The sequence below is a fragment of the Stegostoma tigrinum genome, chromosome 1 (genome assembly GCF_030684315.1).
Source record: "Stegostoma tigrinum isolate sSteTig4 chromosome 1, sSteTig4.hap1, whole genome shotgun sequence".
NCBI lineage: Eukaryota > Metazoa > Chordata > Chondrichthyes > Orectolobiformes > Stegostomatidae > Stegostoma > Stegostoma tigrinum.
In genome coordinates, this window is record NC_081354.1 from 154241428 (window position 1) to 154263230 (window position 21803).

The following is a 21803-nucleotide window of genomic DNA, read 5'->3' on the forward strand; positions in this document are numbered from 1 at the left end:
GACAGCATTGCAAGTAAAAGAGGCCAGACAACAAGCAAGAGTTAGGAGAAGGTTTAGATGAATTGACTCAACCTGCGAAGGAAATGTAGGTGCAAAATAAACATTTGAAGATACGGGAAGATTTGTAGGAGCACAATTCCAGAGTGGAATAACTTGCTGACTGAAATTATCAGTGCTCGAGTTCAGCAAAAGGAAAACACATATGAATGCCTTTCCTTTTCCCCAAAATAATAAAGCTCTATTAGATAAAAAAAACAGAACTTGTGTACTAGGAATAAGTTAATATTTCAGTGTATGATAAAGGTACATAACATATTTTTAATGAGAAATTGAATTCTTAAATGAAGGATTGTTGAAGTTTGATTTGTAATTTCATGTTGTGCATGTTAAGAAGGGGAGCACATAGCTTTTAGTATCATTTTGAGAATTGCTATGGGTGGTAGCAAGGTGTCCAGAGATTTGTTTCATTACATGTATTTAAATGGGGTCTTTAAAACCTTTGAGTTAAATAGTTCAGTGCACGGGAAAAACAGATAGAAAAAAGAAAAAAATTGCAGTTGCCTAGTGACAACAGTCCTCTAACACAGAAAATCAGAACAGTCCAGAAGGCAGTGAGGAAATAGATAGGTTTATGCAGAGAAAAAATGGGCTGTGACAGTGGACATGCTGTTAACAAGCAGTCAAGACTGGGGGAAAATGTCCTAAATTGATTAGATGCAAACTCCAGAACAAAAAGTTTATTGAAAACTACAGTTTAATGCTATCAGATAACAAGTACTATCAGCTCTTTAACAGTCCCCGGAAAAGACAGTATCTCAAGAAAATTGCATCAAGTGGAATTTATTGAAAAAGGATTTGATGACTGTCATGCCAAATGAAGCAGGATCTTAAAGATTCTTCATTGAGGTTTGTGTGTCTGCACAATTGTTTTTGAGCATATAACGGTTGTATCATTATTTCTGATATTGCATTAAGAACATTTTAAATAGTTCTTGTTTAGTGTGACATAACCTGTGCGTTTTTTTAATTAAAGGCAATAAACATTTATGTTCTTTTGTTACAAGTACATTGGCAGCCTCTTGTGAATATGTTCATTGGCTGAATGCCATGGCAAACAAATAATAAACATTAAAACCTATGATCTATCAACCAAGTTTCATTCTGGAACCTATCTTGTTCAATATTATCATGATCTGTAACATTGAAAAGTTGGGACGTTTTGTAGGATCAAAATTCTTTGAATTTAAAAGGTATCAGAATTTCTGATAACAAGTATGTGGAAGCACAAAGCATAAAAAAATACAAGTTGTAATGTTACTGACTGTCTCAAGTCTTTTCCAGGAGTAGAAAATGGATCAAAGGATTATTTGAAATTTGTGACTAAGGCTTAACTGAAAGTTAGCAGTTTATGTGAAGGTTAAATTAAAAGCACGATCATATAAGGGTAAGGAACTGCAGATGCTGGAGAACTCAAGGTAACAAAGTGTGGGGCTGGATGAACACAACAAGCCAAGCAGCATCTTAGGAGCACAAAAGCTGACGTTTCGGGCCTAGACTCTTCTAGGCCCGAAACGTCAGCTTTTATGCTCCTAAGATGCTGCTTGGCTTGCTGTGTTCATCCAGCTCCACACTTTGTTATCATATAAGGGTAAGATGCTTTAAGTGATTAAGTGATTCAGAAAGAGAAGGAAAAATGTCAGATAGAAAGATATGGAAATAAGAAAGTGGGGAGAAAGTAAAGGAACGAAAGCAATGGTAGTTAAAATACTACAACTCCAAAGAAGGAGAAAAATCGCATGCAAGATTTGGCTGGAGAATAGGAAAAAAGAAGTAGAAGCCCAGAGAATTCTTCAGATTCCAAAGAGATTTGATTTTACTGGAAATCCTCATTTATTCTTTATACTAAGTGAGGACAGAGTTAAAAGCTATCTTAAAAAGAAGGTTCAGAGTGCCCTGAGACATTGGAGAAGGTCATTGGTGATACTGGCTGGTGATGCTATTTGTTTTTCAGAGGGCCTAATGAAGGAGAAAAATATTAGATAGAAGTAGACAGGGAGGCCGCAAAGCAATCCCATTGCACATAGTTGGGTTAAAGAGTAATTCAGTAAGTGGAGAAACTACACTGGAGTGGTGCAACAAACCCCGAAAGAAGGAATTCATTCATCTTGTGCAATAACCAAAAATATGGCCTCACCAAGGATGTTGGAAAAAAAACTTTAGAAGTAAAAGAAATGGAGATGCTATGGAAGGAACTTGCTATATAGTTATTGTTATATTGTTAAAATGATGAATCGTATAAGCGAGCGATCTGAAACATAAATGGCAATTAGTGGGGAAACTTAGCAGGCCCAGCAGCATCTGTGAGGAGAAAGGGGAGTTCACATTTTGAGGTTGACAACTCCTCATTAGAAATGATGTGTCTCATCAGCAATTTGAATTTCCAATCAAACATTATTTGCTGACTGTGTTGTGCCACATTGAAGTCAACTCTCTACCAATTAATTGTTTTCACTCTGAATTGATCATTTTTATTCTCTGCCATCGTCCTGAGCCTTATGAAACAAAGTTTGCTATCTCCCATGTGTTTACCCATTGATATTTGACCCACCTCATGAATCATAGAGTCATACAACACAGAAACAGACCATTCGGCCCAACATATCCATGTCGACCTGGTTTCCTAAACTGGACTAGTCTCATTTGCCTGCATTTGGACCATATCTCTCCAAACTTTTCCCATTCATGTACCCATCCAAATGTCTCTTAAATGTTATAATTGTACCCGTTTTTATGACTCCCCTGGCAGTTGTTCCATGTACACACCATTCTCCATATGAAAAAGTTACCCCCCAGGGCCCTTTTCCATCTTTTCCCTCTCATTTCAAGCCTATACCCTCTAGTTCTGGACTCCCCTACCCTGGGTAAAAGACTTTGGCTATTCACCTTTTCTATGCTTGTCATGATCTTATTAACCTCTATAACATCAGCCTTACACACGCCAGGGAAAAAAAGTCCCAGCACACCCAGCCTTTCTTTATGACTCAAACTCTCCAGTCTCAATGATATTGTCATAAATTATTTTGGCACCATTTCCAGTTTAATAACATCCTTCCTATAGCATGAAGACCAGAATTGCTCACGGAACTCCACATATGACCTTACTAATGTCTTATACAGCTGTAATATGACATTCCAACTCTTGTACTCAATGCTCTGACTAATGAAGGCAAGCATGCCAAATGCCTTCTTCACCATCTGTCTACCTGTGAAATTACTTTCAAGGAACGATGTACCTGTACCCTGAGATCTCTCTGCTCAACAACAGCACCCAAGGCCCTACCATTAACAGCTGACGTGGTTTGTCTTACCAAAGTGCAACACTTCAGATTTATCTCAATTAAACTCTATGTCCCCTTCCTCAGGCCACTGGCCCAATTGATCAAGATCCCATTGTACTTTTAGATAACCTTCTTCACTGTCCACTATACCACGAATTTTGGTGCCGTCGTAAATTTATTAGCCATGCCTCCTATATTCTTATCTAAATAGCTTCTATAAATGACAAAAAACTGTAGACCCAGCACCAACCCTTGTAGGACACCAGTGAACACAGGCCTCCAGTCTGAACAACAAGCTTCCACCACCACCCTCTGTTTCCTACTGTCAAACCGATTTTGTACCCAATTGGGCAGCTCTCCCTGGATTCCATGTGATCTAACCTTACGAAACAGTCCACCATGTCGAACCTTGTCAAAGGCCTTGCTAAAGTCCATGTAGATAAATTCCATTGTTCTGCTTCTAAGTCACCTCTTGAAAAAATGCAATCAAATATGTGAGACACGATTTCCCAAGCACAAAGTCAGTCTGACTATTTCTAATCTACCCTTGCCTTTCCAAATGCGCGCAGGTACTTTCAGAATCCTCTCCAACAACTTAACCACAACTGACATCACAGCCACCAGTCTGTAGTTCCTTGACTTTTCTTTATAGCCTTCTTAAATAATGGAACAACATTAGTCACCTTCCAGTCTTCCGGCACCTCACCCATGAATGTCAATGAGACAAATGTCTCTGTTACGCGCCCTGTGATTTCTTCCCTAGCTTTATAACAAAGAACAAAGAAATTTACAGCTCAGGAACAGTCCCTTCAGCCTTCCAAGCCTGTGACAATCAAGATCCTCTGTCTAAACTTATCATCTATTTTCTAAGGGTCTGTATCCCTTTGCTCCCTGCCCATCTATGTACCTGTCCAGATACATCTTAAAAGACACTATCATGTCTGCGTCTGCCACCTCCGCTGGCAACGCGTTCCAGGTGCCCACTACCCTCTGCACAAAGAACATTCCACGCGTATCTCCCTTAAACTTTCCTCCTCTCACTTTGAACTCATGACCCCTAGTAACTGAGTCCCCCACTCTGGGAAAAAGCTTCTTGCTATCCACCTTGTCTGTACTCCTCATGATTTTGTAGACCTCAATCAGGTCCCCCTCAATCTCCGTCTTTCTAATGAAAATAATCCTAATCTATTCAACCCCTCTTCATAGCTAGCACCCGCCATACCAGGCAACATCCTGGTGAACCTCCTCTCCTCCCTCTCCAAAGCATCCACAACCTTTTGGTAATGTGGCAACCAGAACTGTACATATTACTCTAAATGTGGCCGAACCAAAGTCTTGTATGATGTCCCTCATTCCTTGGGATTGTGCTCGTAAACTTTCTTTGGACCCCTTCCAATGCCAGCACAACTTCCTTCATATATGGGTCCCAAAACTCTCACAATATTACAAATGTGGTCTGACCAGAGTGTTATACAGCCTCAGCAGTACATCCCTGTTCACGATTTTTCCATCAATTATGCCATTATTAGTAAAATAAGGAAAGAAGATCTGAAAAAAAGTTACCACTTGAAATGCTAACTCTGTTCTGCTTTCCACAGATGCTCCTGGGCCTGTATAGTAATTTAAGCATTTTCTGTTTTTAGTAGAAATGAACAAAGGTTATGACTTTAAACTTTAAAACCGACTCCAATAGTTGGTTGTACAATTCAGGTTGAAATCCAATGTTTCACTGAACAATCATTGTCTTTAGGACAGAACATTAAGCTGCCCTTTCACTCAGGTATAAAAAGTTCCTCCTCATTATTCAAAGAAGAGAAAAGTTTATCAGGGAGAATATTTATCCATCACCTGACAACAATCAGGAATAACTAGTCATTCATCTCATTACTCTCTGTGGGACTTTGTTGTGTATGCAAATCAGCTGCTGTGCTTGACTAGAAAACAACAAGTTTGCATCAGAGGTAATTAATCGGCCGTATCTGCCTTGAAATACCCTGAAGAATGAAAGGTGCAGTATAACTTCAAGAATTTTCTTCTTATTGCAACCAAAAATGAGTAAGCGACTGCAGCTGATTTTAGAATATTTGGGTGCTGTAAAGGGAAGAAACTCTAGTTATAGTAATGTCAGACAGAAGCTGAAGTATCGTGATTACATTCATTACCACTAATCTTTCTTACCGGTATTAGTCTATGCTATTGGTACCAGCTGGTGAAGCTTGCTTACGTGATGGACTAGGCAGAAAATGGGATCAATCGTGAGAAACAATAAATAGATTAATTTCATATTGCTTAATAGTTGGTTACATTGCATCTAAGAAACATGATCCAAGAAACTGTTGTATGACATCAGGCCTAACATAAGAGGAAGTGAACATTATACCCCTAGCTACATGCTGTAAGCACAAAGAACAATAACTCAGTAACCTGTTGTGACATGTACATAATGTTTAGATTCTCCCAGAAATTATCCATTACATCCTGATGGATGAAACTTATCTTATAATGTCAGTTAACTCATTTAAGTTACTAACTGCATTACATACCATCACCCTGCAGGGAGTTTTCCAGTTGTTAAATTCCTTATATTATTGCTTCAAGTAAGTAAAGTAGGTTTGTCCCTACCTTATCTCACCCCAAGTCTACGAATTTATAAATAACATGGTATGGAGATGCTGATGTTGGATGGGGGTGGACAAAGTCAGAAGTCTTGTGGCACCAGGTTATAGTCCAAGAGGTCTATTTAAAATCACAAGTTTTCAGAGTGCTGCACCTTCATGAAGGAGCTGCACTTCAAAAGCTTGTGATTTGAAATAAACCTGTTGGACTATAACCTGGTGCCACGAGACTTCTGACTTTACCCTGATGAAGGAGCAGTGCTCTGAAATTTTCAGTAAACTTGCTGGACTTTGACCTCGTGTCATTAGACTTCTGACTTTATAAAGCACTAGCAGCTAGCTTGAGCTGGATATCTGCTACTTGAGGATGAAGCATTCTGGGACATGTCTTTATCACTCTGTAACCATGGTGGACCTTTGAGTTCAGAGATATTCCTGCAGAAGATGAAATATTCAGGTATAATTTCTTTCCACATTGAAAGCTTGGGGGAGCTTTGATGTCCTTTGCAGAGGATACCCTCTGGCGTTGAAATCACTGTTGAACACTTGTCTCTTTTGGAGGATCTTTAGTTTCCTCAAATCATGTCAGAGAAGATAGTTGTACTTCTGATTGTATTAACCCTCCCCTTTTGATGCTGTAACAACACATACTTGTAGGTAACCTTTCACGCTTTGTAATTTTTTGGCTGACATTGTCTCTTCACAAGTTCAAGCATAACCATTGAACACCGCTTCTAAACAGAAGATTTAACTATATCAAGAGTTCACTACTAACTCCCAGTAGTTGTGGAGTCAAAGAGATCCAACGACTCAAATTTGAGGATTTTTCTGCATTTGGAAGATAATCGAATAGTTGTTTTAAAGCTCTGAAATCCCTGATGTTTTTGATGTCTCACTCATGAGGTGTCATTGGTAATCAAAAAATTTCAAATGGTGTCATTACCCTGATGGGAAGAAATTTGCTAGAAATCCCATGAGACATCCCGAATGTGAAATATGACCAATTTAATTACCAGGTGATTAAAGTCTGACTGTGACCACGAACAAATGTAAAAGAAACTCACATTAGGTTTCAGCAATGAGTAACACAACAAAAACTCATGGATCATAACAAAGATATCTTCTAGGTTATTTCAAAACCAAATAGTTAATTATTAACATGCAAACTTAACTATAGCTCCCTTAGTAGTCCATAAAGAGTTAAAAAAAATACTAAGCTAATTTTCACCATATTTGTCCTTTAAGGAACGAAGTTTCAAAATTAAGTTGTCATATTCTTAAATATGAGGATATATTGGAGTCCTGTTTTCATTTTTGGTCATGGTCATACACAGTTTAATGAATAGTTCTTCAATAACTGGTACAACTATTTACAGTGCCAATTTGGTTCCTTTTTATGATTTTTGCTAACTCATATGTTTGCATGTTTTACAGAACAACAACAAGTTCTGTTGAAATATTGGCCAAGTCAATACACCTTTTTAACCAATGCATATGTTTTCTGTATGTTTTACCATAGGAGTTTCATGTGTTACTCTCTATATCTCCTTATGCTATCTGGCACCAATTACTGATGAATAATCATCCATTTCTCATCAGCAGGTCTGTGAGAAATGTTACAACCTCACCTTCAGCATGTACAGATTGTGTTAACTTGTTTAAGTCTGGACTTTTAAAAATTTATTTATTGCCCATCCTTAGATGCCATTGATAAGATGGTGCTAATCTGCCTTCTTGAATGTCATGAGCCTTCTTGCAGTCTATTTGCTTCAAGTAGCCCCCTAAAACTGTTAACCCAACAACACTGAAATATTGACAACGTATTATCAAGTCAGGATGGTGAGTGGCTTTGAGGGGAACTTGTAGTTTATGGTGTTTCCATGTGTCTATTGCTCTTGTCTGTCCAGATTGAAGTGATCATTGGTTTGAAAGATGCTATTTAAAGAGTTTTGGTGAATTTCTGCAGCTTAACTTGCAGATGATATACACTGCTGCTACTGAGCATCAGTGGTTGAATATTTGAGGATGTGGTGCCAGACAAGTTAATTGCTTTGCCCTGGAAATGTTCAAGCTTCTGGAGCATTTTTGGAGCTGCACCCATCCAGGCAATTGGGGAATATTCCACACAGTCCTGACTTGTGTCTTGTAGATCGTGGGCGGGTTTGGGGAATCAGAAAGTGAGTTACTTGCTGCAGAAGTCCTAGCCTTTGAACTGTTCTTCTTGCCGCAGTATTAATATGGCGAGTCCACTTCAGTATCTGGTCATCTCCCAGGATGTTGTCAGTGGGGGATTCAATGATGGAAACACCATTGAATATCAAGAGGAGGCAGTGAGATTCTCTCTGAATGGAGATGTCCATTGTCTGGTATTTGCGTGGTGTGAATGTTATTTAGCATTTGTGAGCCCAAGCTCTTGTTGCATTTTAACATGGACTGCTTCAGTCACACTGCTTCAGGCATCACAAATGGTGCTGAACATTGTGCAATCATCAGCGAACATCCCACTTCTGACCTTATGATAGAGGGAAGATCACTGATGAAACAGCTGTAGAAGGCTTCGTGTTGAACAATTCTCTGAGAAATTCCTGTTGGGTTGTCCTGGAACTCAGGTGATTGGCCTCCAACAGCCATCTTACTTTGTGCCAGGTATGACTCAAACCAGTGGAACCTTCTCTCTGATTTTTGGTGATTCCAGTTTTGCCAGGTCTCCTTGAAGCTACACTTAGTCAAATTCAGCCTCAATGTCAAGGACTCAAAATTCATTCATGGGGTATGGGTATCATTGACTAGGTCAACATTTATTACCTGCCTCTAATTTCGCAGACAGCAGTTAATAATTAACCACATTACTGTGGACCAGCAGTCACATTCAGGCCAGACCAGGTAAAAATGGCAGTTTCCTTACCTAAAGTAAATGAATGAGCCAGATGGATTTTTCCCTACAATTGACAATAGTTTCATGGTCATCACTGGCTCTTAATTCCAGATTTTCTTGTTTTGAATTTAGATTTCACCATCTGTCATGGTGGGATTCAAGCTATCATCCCCAGATGATTACCTGGGTCTCTAGATTAAAGATCTAGCCACAATACGACTCGGCCAATGTCTTCCCTTCCCAGCCCCAAAAGAGTGATCACTGTTGACCACCATGATGAGCGGCCTCGCTTTGTGTCTGCACTGAATAAGACGGCAGTACTGTCTGGTGCTACATTCTGATTGAGATGGCAAAGGGTCAAAAAGACAAAATGACGGAGATGATGTGAGAGTCTAAAATAATGCAGAGTGAGAGCTAACAGCACAAAAGGAGCCAGTGTGCTCCAAAGTATAGCACTGAAGTGGAGAACAGTATTATAAGTGGAGTGCAGATGTGCCAAGATGAAAAGATGGTATCAGTCCGATGTCAGCCTCTGGTGGGGGCTACAAGCAATCTCTGCCAGTGGAGTGTAACCTGAGGTGCTGGTGATTAATATTCAGGTAAAGGTCTGGAGAATCAAACAGAGAGTTAGAGCACCAAGTACCAGAAAAACAGAAAATTGTATATCAGTGAGGCAACATTATGTATTAAAGGCATACAACTAAATGAAATGTTCTTATTCACTCATAAAATATGCATTTGGAAGGTATTGTCGAAGTACCTAAGGTGAATTTCTGCAGTACATCTTGTAGACAGTACACAATGCTGCTAATGAGCATTGGTGGTGGAGGGAGTGGGTGCTTCCTAATGTAGTGCCAATCAAGCGGGCTGCTTTGTTCTGGATGGCGTCAAGACTCCTGAGTGTTCTTGGAGCTGCAATCATCCAGGTAAGTGGGGAGTATTCAATCAGGCTCCTGGCTTGTGCCTTGGAGATGATGGATAGGCTTGGGAAACAGAAGTGAGTTACATGCTTCATTATTCCTAACCTCAGACCTGGTTTTATTACCATAGTGTTTATATGGTGAATCCAGTTGAGTTTCTGGCCTGTGGTAACTCCTAGGGTGTTGATAGTTCGGGATTCAGTGCTGGTAATGCCATTTAATGTCACAGGGCTGTGGTTAGATCGTCCCTTATCAGAGATGGTCATTGCCTGACATTTGTGCAGTGCAATGTTGCTTGCCATTTGACAGCCGGAGCCTGGATATTGCCCAGATCTTGTTGCATTTGAACATGGGCTGCTTCAGTACCTGAGGAGCCACAAATGGTACTGAATGTTGGGTAATCATCAAAAAAAACCCCAGTTTGGGCTTTACAATGGAGGGAAGGTCATTGATGAAGCAGTCGCAGATGGTTGTGCCGAAGATGCCACCCTAAGGAACTCCTGCAGAGATGCCCTGGAGCTGAGATGGCCAATCTCAAACAACCATAACTGCCTTCCTAAGTTCCAGGTATGATTCCAACCAGCAGAATATTTGCTCCTTGATACCCATTCAGTCCAATTTTGGTAGGGTCCCTTGCTGCCACACTTAGTCAAATGTGGCTTTGATGTCAAAGGTTTGTCATTCTCACATCACAGCTGGAATTCATTTCTTTTGACCATGTTTAAACCAAGGCTGTATTCAAGTCAGGGGCCGAGTGGGCCTGGTGCAGCCCGAGCTGGCCATCACTGAGCAGGTTATTGCTGAGCAGGTGCTGCTTGATAGCACTGTTGATGACACCTCCCATCACTTTACCAATGATCGAGACTAGACTGATTGGACAGTAATTGGCCACATTGGATTTTCCCCTCTTTTTATGTACAGGACATAACTGGACAATTTTATTCATTGTTGGGTAGATGTCAAAATACAACTGTATGGAAGAGCTTGGCTAGAGCAAGTTCTGGAGCACAAGTCTTCAGTACTTTTGCTGGGGAGTTATTCAGCCCTTGGCTGTTGTAGCATCCAATATCTCCAAATGCTTCTTGATATCACCAGGAGTGAAGCAAATTGTCTGAAGACTAGTATCTTTAATGCTGGGGACAACGGGAGGAGGCCGAGATTTGTTGCAAATTCTTCAGCCTTACCTGTTGCACGATGTGTTGGGCTCTTCCATTGTTGAGAATGAGGGTATTTGTGGGAGCCTCTTCCTCTAGTGAGTTATTTAGCTATCCACCACCATTCACAACTGGATGTAGCAGGATCACACAGAGCTTAGATCTGATCTGTTGGTTATGGGATCGCTTAGCTCTGCCTATCGCTAACTGCTTATAAAGGTTTCCATGCAAGTAGCCTTGCTTGGTAACTTCACCAAGTTGACACTTTACTTTTACATATGCCTGGTGCTCCTCCTGGCATGCCCTCCTGCAGGTTAATCTCCTGGCTTGATGGTGACGTGTGAGTGGAGAATGTGCTGGGCCATGAGGTGACAGATTGTGCTGAAGTACAATTCTACTGCTGTTGATGGTACACTGTGCCACATGGATGCCCAGTCTTGAGTTGCTAGATCTATTTGAAGTTTGTCCTGTTTAGCATGGTGGTAGTGCCAAACAACATGATGGAGGGGATTCTCAACATGAAGGCAGGGCTTTGTCTCCACAATAGAACTCTTGTTGGTCACTTGCAAAACTCTCATCTTGCCTTTCAAAACTTATTTGCAGAATTGGGATTTTTTTGTTGATGTTGAAGATCCAACTTCTCCGATTCCATCAGTTTTTTCAAACTGATTCGCCTTTACCCACGTCGCTCAGGGACTTAGAAGATTCCACCTCTGTTTATTTGCACTGGTTTCTTGTTTTCAATGATTTTCAAACTTCTTTTAGTATTAAAAATGATTGATACCATTTTCATGCTATTTCTGCAGCTTTTCCAAACTTTTGCATTGTTTCACATTGCAAAAGAAAAGCATTGAGCTTCTTAAAGATACATTTCCATGAGATCAATGAAAAATAATTCTTCCTTTCAAAACAGTATGTTTTTTAATAAATGGTTTCATTTCTTAAATTTCTCCATGTTTGTTAGCCAATTAATATTGCTATTTCCCAAATTTGTTACCAAGTGTCAATTTTGCTCAAAAATGCTTCTCACAGCTTTCCAAATGATTAGGCAAAATTAAAATGATGCGTATTGCTAAATGTTGTATTTTAAGTCATTTAACTCTTCAGCATAGGATTTTCATTTTAAACACAATTTTTCATCCTTCTTTTAATATTCTGAACTCACAATCGATTGTACAATATCACCCACAGTATCCTGCAATTACAATTTGGATCTTTTTCTTTTGCAGCTTTGGTGACATCTTACATATTCTTCACAAACTTCATGGATTTTTTTCCATTGATTCTAGCTGATCTGAGCTTTTACAGGTAAGCTCAAAGCTGCTGTGCCTCCTGCAGCTTTGTTCTGCTGGCTGCTGTTTGCACAGATGTTGACAGGATCCGTCTGCTTTCAAAATGCTGAATAATTGAAAATATACTCTCGATTTTCTGAGTCGATTTTTGTCCCTAGTTTCTTCTCCTTGAATGGCTATGGCTGCTGCAGAACTGAATATTTTTTCAGGATCGTGCTGTCTGGTCAAAATCCACACTATTGTTCATCATGTTTTAATATCTGTGTCCATTGCTGCCAGCATATAGTAATGTTGGATACAGTGTGGAATAACCTTGTAAAATTGCTGCCACCAATCCTTCTTGTTGATATTAATCTAGGCCACTGATACTGTGTGGGGAAGGATGACCACACTATGTCCTAGACAAAAGATATAATTAATCTTGTGTAAGTAGGTTTGTTCCATCTTGCTTAAAAGCCTGAAACATCAGCTTTCCTGCTCCTCTGATGCTGCTTGGCTTGCTGTGTTCATCCAGCTCTACACCTTGTTATCTCTATTTTTAATACACGGTTGCCATTTGTGAGATATCACACTCAACTGAAGAGTAAGTACCCATTACAATTTTAGCCCTGTGCTATTTAACAAGAAGAGCAACAGATTGTATCCACTGTACCAGGCATGGTTTCGTCTACATTGGGGAAACCAAGTGGAGGCTTGGGGACCGCTTTGCAGAACACCTCCGCTCGGTTCGCAATAAACAACTGCACCTCCCAGTCGCGAACCATTTTAACTCCCCCTCCTATTCCTTAGACGACATGTCCTTCATGGGCCTCCTGCAGGGCCACAAGGATGCCACCCGAAGGTTGCAAGAACAGCAACTCATATTCCGCTTGGGAGCCCTGCAGCCCAATGGTATCAATGTGGGTTTCACCAGCTTCAAAATCTCCCCTCCCCCAATTGCATCCCAAAACCAGCCCAGCTCGTCCCAGCCTGCCTAACCTGTTCTTCCTCTCACCTATCCCCTCCTCCCACCTCAAGCCGCACTTCCATTTCCTACCTACCAACCTCATCCCGCCCACTTGATCTGTCTGTCCTCTCCAGACTGACCTATCCCCTTCCTACCTCCCCACCTATACTCTCCTCTCCACTTATCTTCTCCTCTATCCATCTTCAGTCCACCTCCCCCTCTCTCCCTATTTATTTCACAATCCTCTCCCCATCCCCCTTTTCTGATGAAAGGTCTTGGCCCGAAATATCAGCTTTTGTGCTCCTAAGATGCTGCTTGGCCTGCTGTGTTTCATACAGCCCCACACTTTGTTATCTCGGATTCTCCAGCAACTGCAGTTCCCATTATCTGACCACACTATGTCCTAGGCAGAAGATATAATTAATCTTGTGTAAGTAGGTTTATTCCATATTGCTTAAAAGCCTAAAACATCAGCTTTCCTGCTCCTCTGATGCTGTTTGGCCTGCTGTGTTCATCCAGCTCTACACCTTGTTATCTCTATTTTTAATACACGGTTGCCATTTGTGAGATATCACACTCAACTGAAGAGTAAGTACCCATTACAATTTTAGCCCTGTGCTATTTAACAAGAAGAGCAACAGATTGGGAACCCTTTCAGGAACAGCCCTTTATGTTCCGCTGGGTACAGCATACCCTGTAATGTCAGATAACCCTTTCAGGTACTGACCACCTTATATAACACCAGTTAACACAGAAAAATCTAAAATATTGGGAGGATTTCTACTTGAGCAGGTACGGTCAAAAGAACATTTAACAGTGTATTTTTAAAAATACATTTAATAGTGATGAAAGGCGTTGATATAAGACTAGCTAAAGACAAATTTCACTGGAAACTCAGAGGCAGTGAAGGCAAGAAGATGAGAGAAATTTCTTGACATTCAAGATTGGTGGATCAGAGCAGTTGAAGAAAAGGGTGTAACAAATATGTATTTCTAACAAATGAAGATACACAGTTATGAAGTGAGAGCAAAGCAGTCAGTATGATTTTGGATCCTTTGAGAAAAGAGCTAATTAAAATCACAATAGAAGAGTCATACCAGACTCAAAACAACTTGTCTATTTATCTCTCCACACATGCTGCCAGACCTGCTGAGTTTTCCCAGCATTTACTGTGTTTATTATAGATTACATTGTCTCTTCTGGTGCTGCAATCCTTTAGAATTCTATCTTTGCATTATATTTGCATTCACCAGTATTACTCAACAAGCAGCGTTTTTCAAGGTGCCTTAAGAGTCACAACTGAAATAGAAATAAAATACAAGATGGTGGCAGAGTAGGATGTTCCAGCTGGAGGTCCTCTGCTCCATCTGCCCCTTTTCTTCTTTTCTCTTTTTTTCCTCTCTTTCTTTTTAAATCTCTGTCTTTTTCCTCTTCTACCAGCTCCCTGGAGCAGAGCAGGGGTGGCCAGTGCAACAGAGGTGGTCGCCAGTAGCCCAGAGATGAACTCTATTTCAATAATTTCTTTTTACCCTTAGTGTAACTCAAAATGATGCTGGGTTGTGGTGACAAAACACTTTTCATGGTGTCTTCAAGATATATGTGACAATAAGTCATTCATTCATTCGTTCATTCTCCATGAAAAGAAAGATATTCAGTTCTTTTCTGTTGTACCTTCTTCTGAGTAATCTCACTCAATATTTTTATTTTATCTATCTTTAGCATACAGCTAACACACTTCAATTAAAACATAAATAACTAGATTGAAATGATTGGTCAAATTGTGAGGTTCTCTTGAGTGGAAGACAAAAGAATTTTATTACCTATAAAATGCTCCAAAAAATAATTGAAACATGACGTTGAACACAGGTGAGATATTTAAAAGGAGAAAGTGTCTGGTATGGACCTGAAGAATAGCCTATGCAGTTTTTAAAAACAAATCCTTAGAGATTTTGAGTTATTAGATTACATGCTAACGCATTTGATTTATTTGGGGTGATGTTCGTAGTTCTGTGTTTGTGGTGAATCGTTGTTATCCCAAGACGTTTTCTAACTGGGCACAAACCTTTGAGATTGAGAAAAACAAGGAGAGAGCTTCTAGTAAAAGCAAAATAAAACCAGAAAGTTTTGGAGAAACTTGGCAGCACCTGTGTTGAGAGAAATAGAGATAATCTTTCAAGTCCATCTGAATCTTGTTCAGAACTGAAAAGATCTCGAAAATGGTGGTTATATGCTGTTAACAGAAGTGGAAGAGTAACAAATGGAGCTTATTGTGAGGGTACCCAGAACCAAAGTCAAAGGGCAGGTGATGGCTGAGTGGTATAGCAGCTAGACTATTAATCCAGAGACCCACATAATACTGGGTGGCCTGGGTTTGAAACCAGCCATGACAGATGGTGGAATTTGAATAATCAGGAATAACCTGGAGCTAAGAGTCTAATGGTAATCATGAATCCATTGTTGGTTGTCAGGAAAACCCCATTTGGTTCTCTAATGTCATTTAGGGAGGGAAACTGCCACCTTTACCAGCTCTGGCCTACGTGTGACTCCAGGCCCACAGCAATGTGGTTGATTTTTAACTACTCTCTGGGCAATAAATGCTGGCCCAGACAGTGACACCCACATCCCGTGGATGAATTTTAAAAAAGCCAATGATAACAATGGTGAAGGAGAAATAGAAATGCGAAATTGGTGTAAATGTCAGCTGTGAACAAAGGAGAGAGCGGGCCTGCTCTGCTGAAAACAAAGCCAACACAAACACAAACAAGACATGAGAGTTGGGAGGATGTAAAAGGAATGGAGTACAGAAGTCATATATTGAAGTTGCAGAAGTCAGGGCTATAAAGTGCTTAAGCGGAAAATGATGTGATGTTTCTCCCTCTTGTGGTTTGCTTCATTGGAACATTATAGCAGCACAAGGTCAGAAATGTTAACGTGGAAACAAAGTGATTTATTGATTTGGCAAGTAACCGGAATGTTAGGGTCACTTCCATGGACAGAATGGCGATGTTCTACGAAGGGGTTACCTAGTCTATGTCTGGTCTTGCCAACATAAAGGAGAACTCATTGAGAGTAGCAAATACACTGGGCTACACTGACAGAAGTGCAAGTAAAAGTCTGTTTCATTCAAAGGTGTGAGACTAAAAGGTGTGGAGCTCGATGAACACAACAGCCCAGTAGCACATTCAAAGGAGTATTTGGGGCCTTGGACAGTGAGAAGGGAGGAGGTGAATGAATATGTGTTCCACTTTCAGAAAATGCATTGCCAGGTGCCACAGTGAAGCAAGGTGATGGAGGAGTGGGTTAGGGTGTCTTAGCTTTTTGTTTTCAAAAATATGCTTTATTCACAAAAAAAATCACTAGAACAGTTCAATTCTATGTAGTAGCATATGAAGAAAACAAACATTGGAGTTTGACTCTGTCCAAAAAACAAACCAAAGACATCACCAACCTTCATTGGATTATAGTTACATATAATTGAAGTACCAGGAGGGTCCAACAACTGAACAGACCCCCATTTAAGAGATAATGGGAACTGCAGATGCTGGAGATTCCAAGATAATAAAATGTGAGGCTGGATGAACACAGCAGGCCAAGCAGCATCTCAGGAGCACAAAAGCTGACGTTTCGGGCCTAGACTGATGAAGGGTCTAGGCCCGAAACGTCAGCTTTTGTGCTCCTGAGATGCTGCTTGGCCTGCTGTGTTCATCCAGCCTCACATTTTATTATCTTGGAGACCCCCATTTAACTTCAGCAGAAGGATCTCAGACAGTAGCCTTTACATACTGTGCTTGGGTGGCAGCTTTTTCCTGACATCAATTTACATTTACCTTTCTCTCTTTTGCTGCTCAACACAATAATTTATATAGATCTGTGAGTATTCACTGACTCTGCTCCATTGCCCTTCCAAGTTGACAATTGCAAACAACCCTTTGGGCCCCAATTCATGCCATTCCAGTCTGAATAAAAGCAGGGGATGCTAACTTTCTTGAAGCTGATTTAGTTGGCTGGCTTCAGTCTTTAGATAATATGGCAATCTCTGTGCAGATGGACTTGGTTCACTTCAAATGGGATCCCTAGAATTGTCTTAATCTGTGTTCAGGTGATCACAGCAGCCATTTTACCTAAGTATTTGTCCTTTTCAAAATACATTTTATGTCGGTTAAGGTCTCAACACTAAAATCAGATGATGTTGAATATCAATAGTCCATGTTTCCCATGACCATAACATTGGAAAGCAATTCCATAAGCATGTGAGTTCATGCAAATAACAACAAAAATGACATTTATCCTGCAGATTTAACGTAATAAGTTCTCCCAGGTCCTTCAGATGATCTGTACATAACAAATTATGTACCCAGTCACACAGGAGGTATTGGGTCAGATGAAGAGAACTTGGTGTGAAAGGTGGATTTTAATGTCAGTCTTAAATGAGGAAAGTAAGGTTGAATAACAGAGGTATAGGGAGGGTATTCCAAACCTGGGGCCGAGGCAACTGAATGCCTGGCCACTAACAGTGGAGCAATTAAAATTATGGACGTTCACGAGGACAAAACTAGAGGACCACAGATTGATTGGAAGGCTCTGGGTTGGAGGAGATTTCAGAGATGCTGACGGGCAAGATTTTGGAGTAATTTGAAAACAAGGATAACAATCCTAACATCGAAATGAGTGTCAATAGGTCAGTGAACACAGAGTGAAAGGGAAACTGGACTTGCTATATGCTAAGAGACAGACAGGAGAGTTTTGGATGAATTGAAGTCTAGAATGTGGAAACTGAGGTAGGAATGGAAAATAAACAAGTCTGGAGGTTAAAAAGACATGTTTAAGGGTTTCAGCAGCAAATTGGCTGAGAAAGGAGTGAAGTCAGGCAATGTTACAGAGATGGTAAAGGCAATCTTTTGACTCCATCTAACATTTAGAAATGCAGGATTAGTTTTCACATGTATTCTGGCAATATTCAGAAACAGTACGATGAGTCTTGTGTTCAACACACCCCTGTGATGTATGAAGGAAACCACATTGAACTGAAAAGATTCAACTGATGAGCGAATTTTAAATACATGATGAAAACTGGCAAAATGGTAAGTCTGCAGGAAAGTACTGTGCAGCCACATGAAAATTTGAAAATCTCAATTTGTGTAAATTCTGATGCAAAGCATTGCTTCAGTTTAATTGATTTCCATAATGTTATGAATTGAAAGTGGAGTATGAAGTATTCAGTAGCACAAAAAAACTAAATTATTTATGAAAATAATTACATTCTACTAAACACTGAATTAAAAAATAATGTAAATAATTAGACCATCTTCACTGACTAAATTGTGACTGTTGGTGAATAACGAGGTGTTAAACTGACCCATTTAGATGAAAAAGTAACAGATTAACATTCATAAAGGTGAGAATTGGACTCTTAATGTGCTGAAGCTTGGTGCTTTGCAAGACTAATATAACAGAGACATGGGTTTCTCAGGGGCAGGAATGGTTGCTGGATGTTCCAGGGTTTAGAGCATTTAAAAAGAATAGGGAGGGGGGAAAAAGAGGAGGGGGTGTAGCACTACTAATCAGAGAGGGTATCACAGCTACAGAAGCTTCCATTGTTGAGGAAGATCTGCCTACTGAGTCAGTATGGGTGGAAATTAGGAACAGCAAGGGAGTAGTCACCTCGTTAGGGGTTTACTACAGGCCCCCCAATAGCAGCAGGGAGATTGAAGAAAGCATAGGTCGGCAGATTTTGGAAACGTGTGGACGCAGTAGGGTTGTTGTAATGGGTGACTTTAACTTTCCTAATATTGATTGGAACCTCCTTCGAGCAGAAGATTTGAATGGAGCTGTTTTTGTAAGGTGTGTTCAGGAGGGTTTCCTAACTCAGTACGTTGACAGGCCGACGAGGGGAGAGGCCATTCTAGACTTGGTGCTCGGAAACGAGCCGGGGCAGGTATCAGATCTTGTGGTGGGAGAACATTTTGGTGATAGTGACCATAACTGCCTCACATTCTACATAGCTATGGAGAAGGAGAGGATTAGGCAAAATGGGAGGATATTTAATTGGGCAAGAGGAAACTATGATGCGATTAGACATGAGTTGGGAAGAATGGACTGGAAGCAATTGTTCCATGGTAAAGGCTCTAAAGACATGTGGAGACTGTTTAAGGAACAGTTGTTGCGAGTGATGGATAAATATGTCCCTCTGAGACAGGCAAGAAGGGGTAAGATAAAGGAACCTTGGATGACGAGAGCGGTGGAGCTTCTCGTCAAAAGGAAGAAGGAAGCTTACATAAGGTGGAGGAAGCCAGGGTCAAGCTCAGCTCTAGAGGATTACAGGCAGGCGAGGAAGAAGCTCAAAAATGGTCTGAGGAGAGCCAGGAGGGGCACAAGAAAGGCTTGGCAGAACGGATTAGGGAGAACACAAAGGCATTTTACACTTATGTGAGGAGTAAGAGAATTTTCAAAGAAAGAGTAGGGCCAATCAGGGATAGCATAGGGAACTTGTGTGTGGAGCCTGAGGAGGTAGGGGAAGCCCTAAATGAGTTTTTTGCTTCTGTCTTTACGAAAGAAACGAACTTTGTAGTGAATGAAACCTTTGAAGAGCAGGTGTGCATGCTGAAATGGATAGAGATAGAGGAAGCTGATGTGCTGAAAATTTTGTCAAACATTAAGATTGACAAGTCGCCAGGCCCGGACCAGAATTGTCCTCGGCTGCTTTGGGAAAGAGAAATGCAATTGCTTCGCCACTTGCGAAGATCTTTGCATCCTCGCTCTCCACTGGAGTTGTACCTGAGGACTGCAGAGAGGCAAATGTAATTCCTCTCTTCAAGAAAGGAAATAGGGAAATCCCCGGCAATTACAGACCAGTAAGTCTCACGTCTGTCGTCTGCAAGGTGTTAGAAAGGATTCTGAGGGATAGGATTTATGACCATCTGGAAGAGCATGGCTTGATTAAATGCAATCAACACGGCTTTGTGAGGGGCAGGTCATGCCTCACAAACCTTATCGAGTTCTTTGAGGATGTGACTAGAAAAGGTGATGAGGGTCGAGCTGTGGATGTGGTGTATATGGACTTCAGCAAGGCATTTGATAAGGTTCCCCATGGTAGGCTCATTCAGAAGGTCAGGAGGAATGGGATACAGGGGAGCTTAGCTGTCTGGATACAGCATTGGCTGGCCAACAGAAGACAGCAAGTAGTAGTAGAAGGAAAATATTCTGCCTGGAAGTCAGTGGTGAGTGATGTTCCACAGGGCTCTGTCCTTGGGCCTCTATTGTTTGTAATTTTTATTAATGACTTGGATGAGGGGATTGAAGGATGGGTCAGCAAGTTTGCAGACGATACAAAGGTTGGAGGTGTTGTTGACAGTATAGAGGGCTGTTGTAGGCTGCAGCGGGACATTGACAGGATGCAGAGATGGGCTGAGAGGTGGCAGATGGAGTTCAACCTGGATAAATGCGAGGTGATGCATTTTGGAAGGTCGAATTTGAAAGCTGAGTACAGGATTAAGGATAAGATTCTTGGCAGTGTGGAGGAACAGAGGGATCTTAGAGTGCAGATACATTGATCCCTTAAAATGGCCACCTAAGTGGACAGGGTTGATAAGAAAGCATATGATGTTTTGACTTTCATTAGCAGGGGGATTGAGTTTAAGAGTCATGAGATCTTGTTGCAGCTCTATAAAACTTTGGTTAGACCGCACTTGGAATACTGCGTCCAGTTCTGGGCGCCCAATTATAGGAAAGATGTGGATGCTTTGGAGAGGGTTCAGAGGAGGTTTACCAGGATGCTGCCTGGACTGGAGGGCTTATCTTATGAAGAGAGGTTGACTGAGCTCAGCCTCTTTTCATTGGAGAAAAGGAGGAGGAGAGGGGACCTAATTGAGGTATACAAGATAATGAGAGGCATACATAGAGTTGATAGCCAGAGACTATTTCCCAGGGCAGAGATGGCTAACACGAGGGGTCATTGTTTTAAGTGGTTGGAGGAAAATATAGAGGGGATGTCAGAGGTGGGTTCTTTACACAGAGAGTTGTGAGAGCAAGGAATGCGTTGCCAGCAGCAGTTGTGGAAGCAAGGTCATTGGGGACATTTAAGAGACTGCAGGACATGCATATGGTCTCAGAAATTTGAGGGTGCATACATGAGGATCAATGGTCGGTACAATATCGTGGGCTGAAGAACATATGTTCTATGTTCTATGTTCCAACACGTAAACAAACCTTTCAGTCAAACTCGCCCATGCAACTAGATACTCTAAATTAATCTAGTCCTATTTGTCAGCATTTGGGCCATATCCCTCGAAGCCTTTACTAATCATATACCCATCCAGATGCCTTTTAAATGTTGTAATAGTACCAATTGCTGGGGTTCACTGCTTCATCCAACCTCTAAAGTGTAAAAACTTATTTACTAGCTTGGCTCCCACTGGGGCAAGTTTCCTTTTTTATGTGAATACTTACAGTGTGAGGGCTGAAGCTTCTCCAGGTTTGACTGTTCAATAGAAAGTTCATTCAGATTGAGTCTACCAGCCTCTCTTTAAACATTTAATGTTATGACTGAAGGTCTCACTGGTCCAATCGCCTCTGCAAATGAGGTAGACTCACTAGTTGATTTCAGCATAATGACTGGGCCAGGCAAGAGGGGCTCAATAAGAAAAGAGCTCAATGAGCCTAGATGC

General features: G+C 40.9%; 1 long non-coding RNA gene across 1 annotated transcript in view; it reads left to right on the forward strand.

Annotated features, from left to right (window-relative positions):
- Positions 1 to 661: 661 nt before the first annotated feature.
- LOC125456460 (uncharacterized) overlaps positions 662 to 21803 on the forward strand; it is a 147801-nt gene continuing 126659 nt past the window's right edge. Inside the window, exon 1 of the long non-coding RNA XR_009446745.1 lies at positions 662 to 906. This is a non-coding gene — a long non-coding RNA (uncharacterized LOC125456460). The remainder of the gene's footprint in view (positions 907 to 21803) is intronic.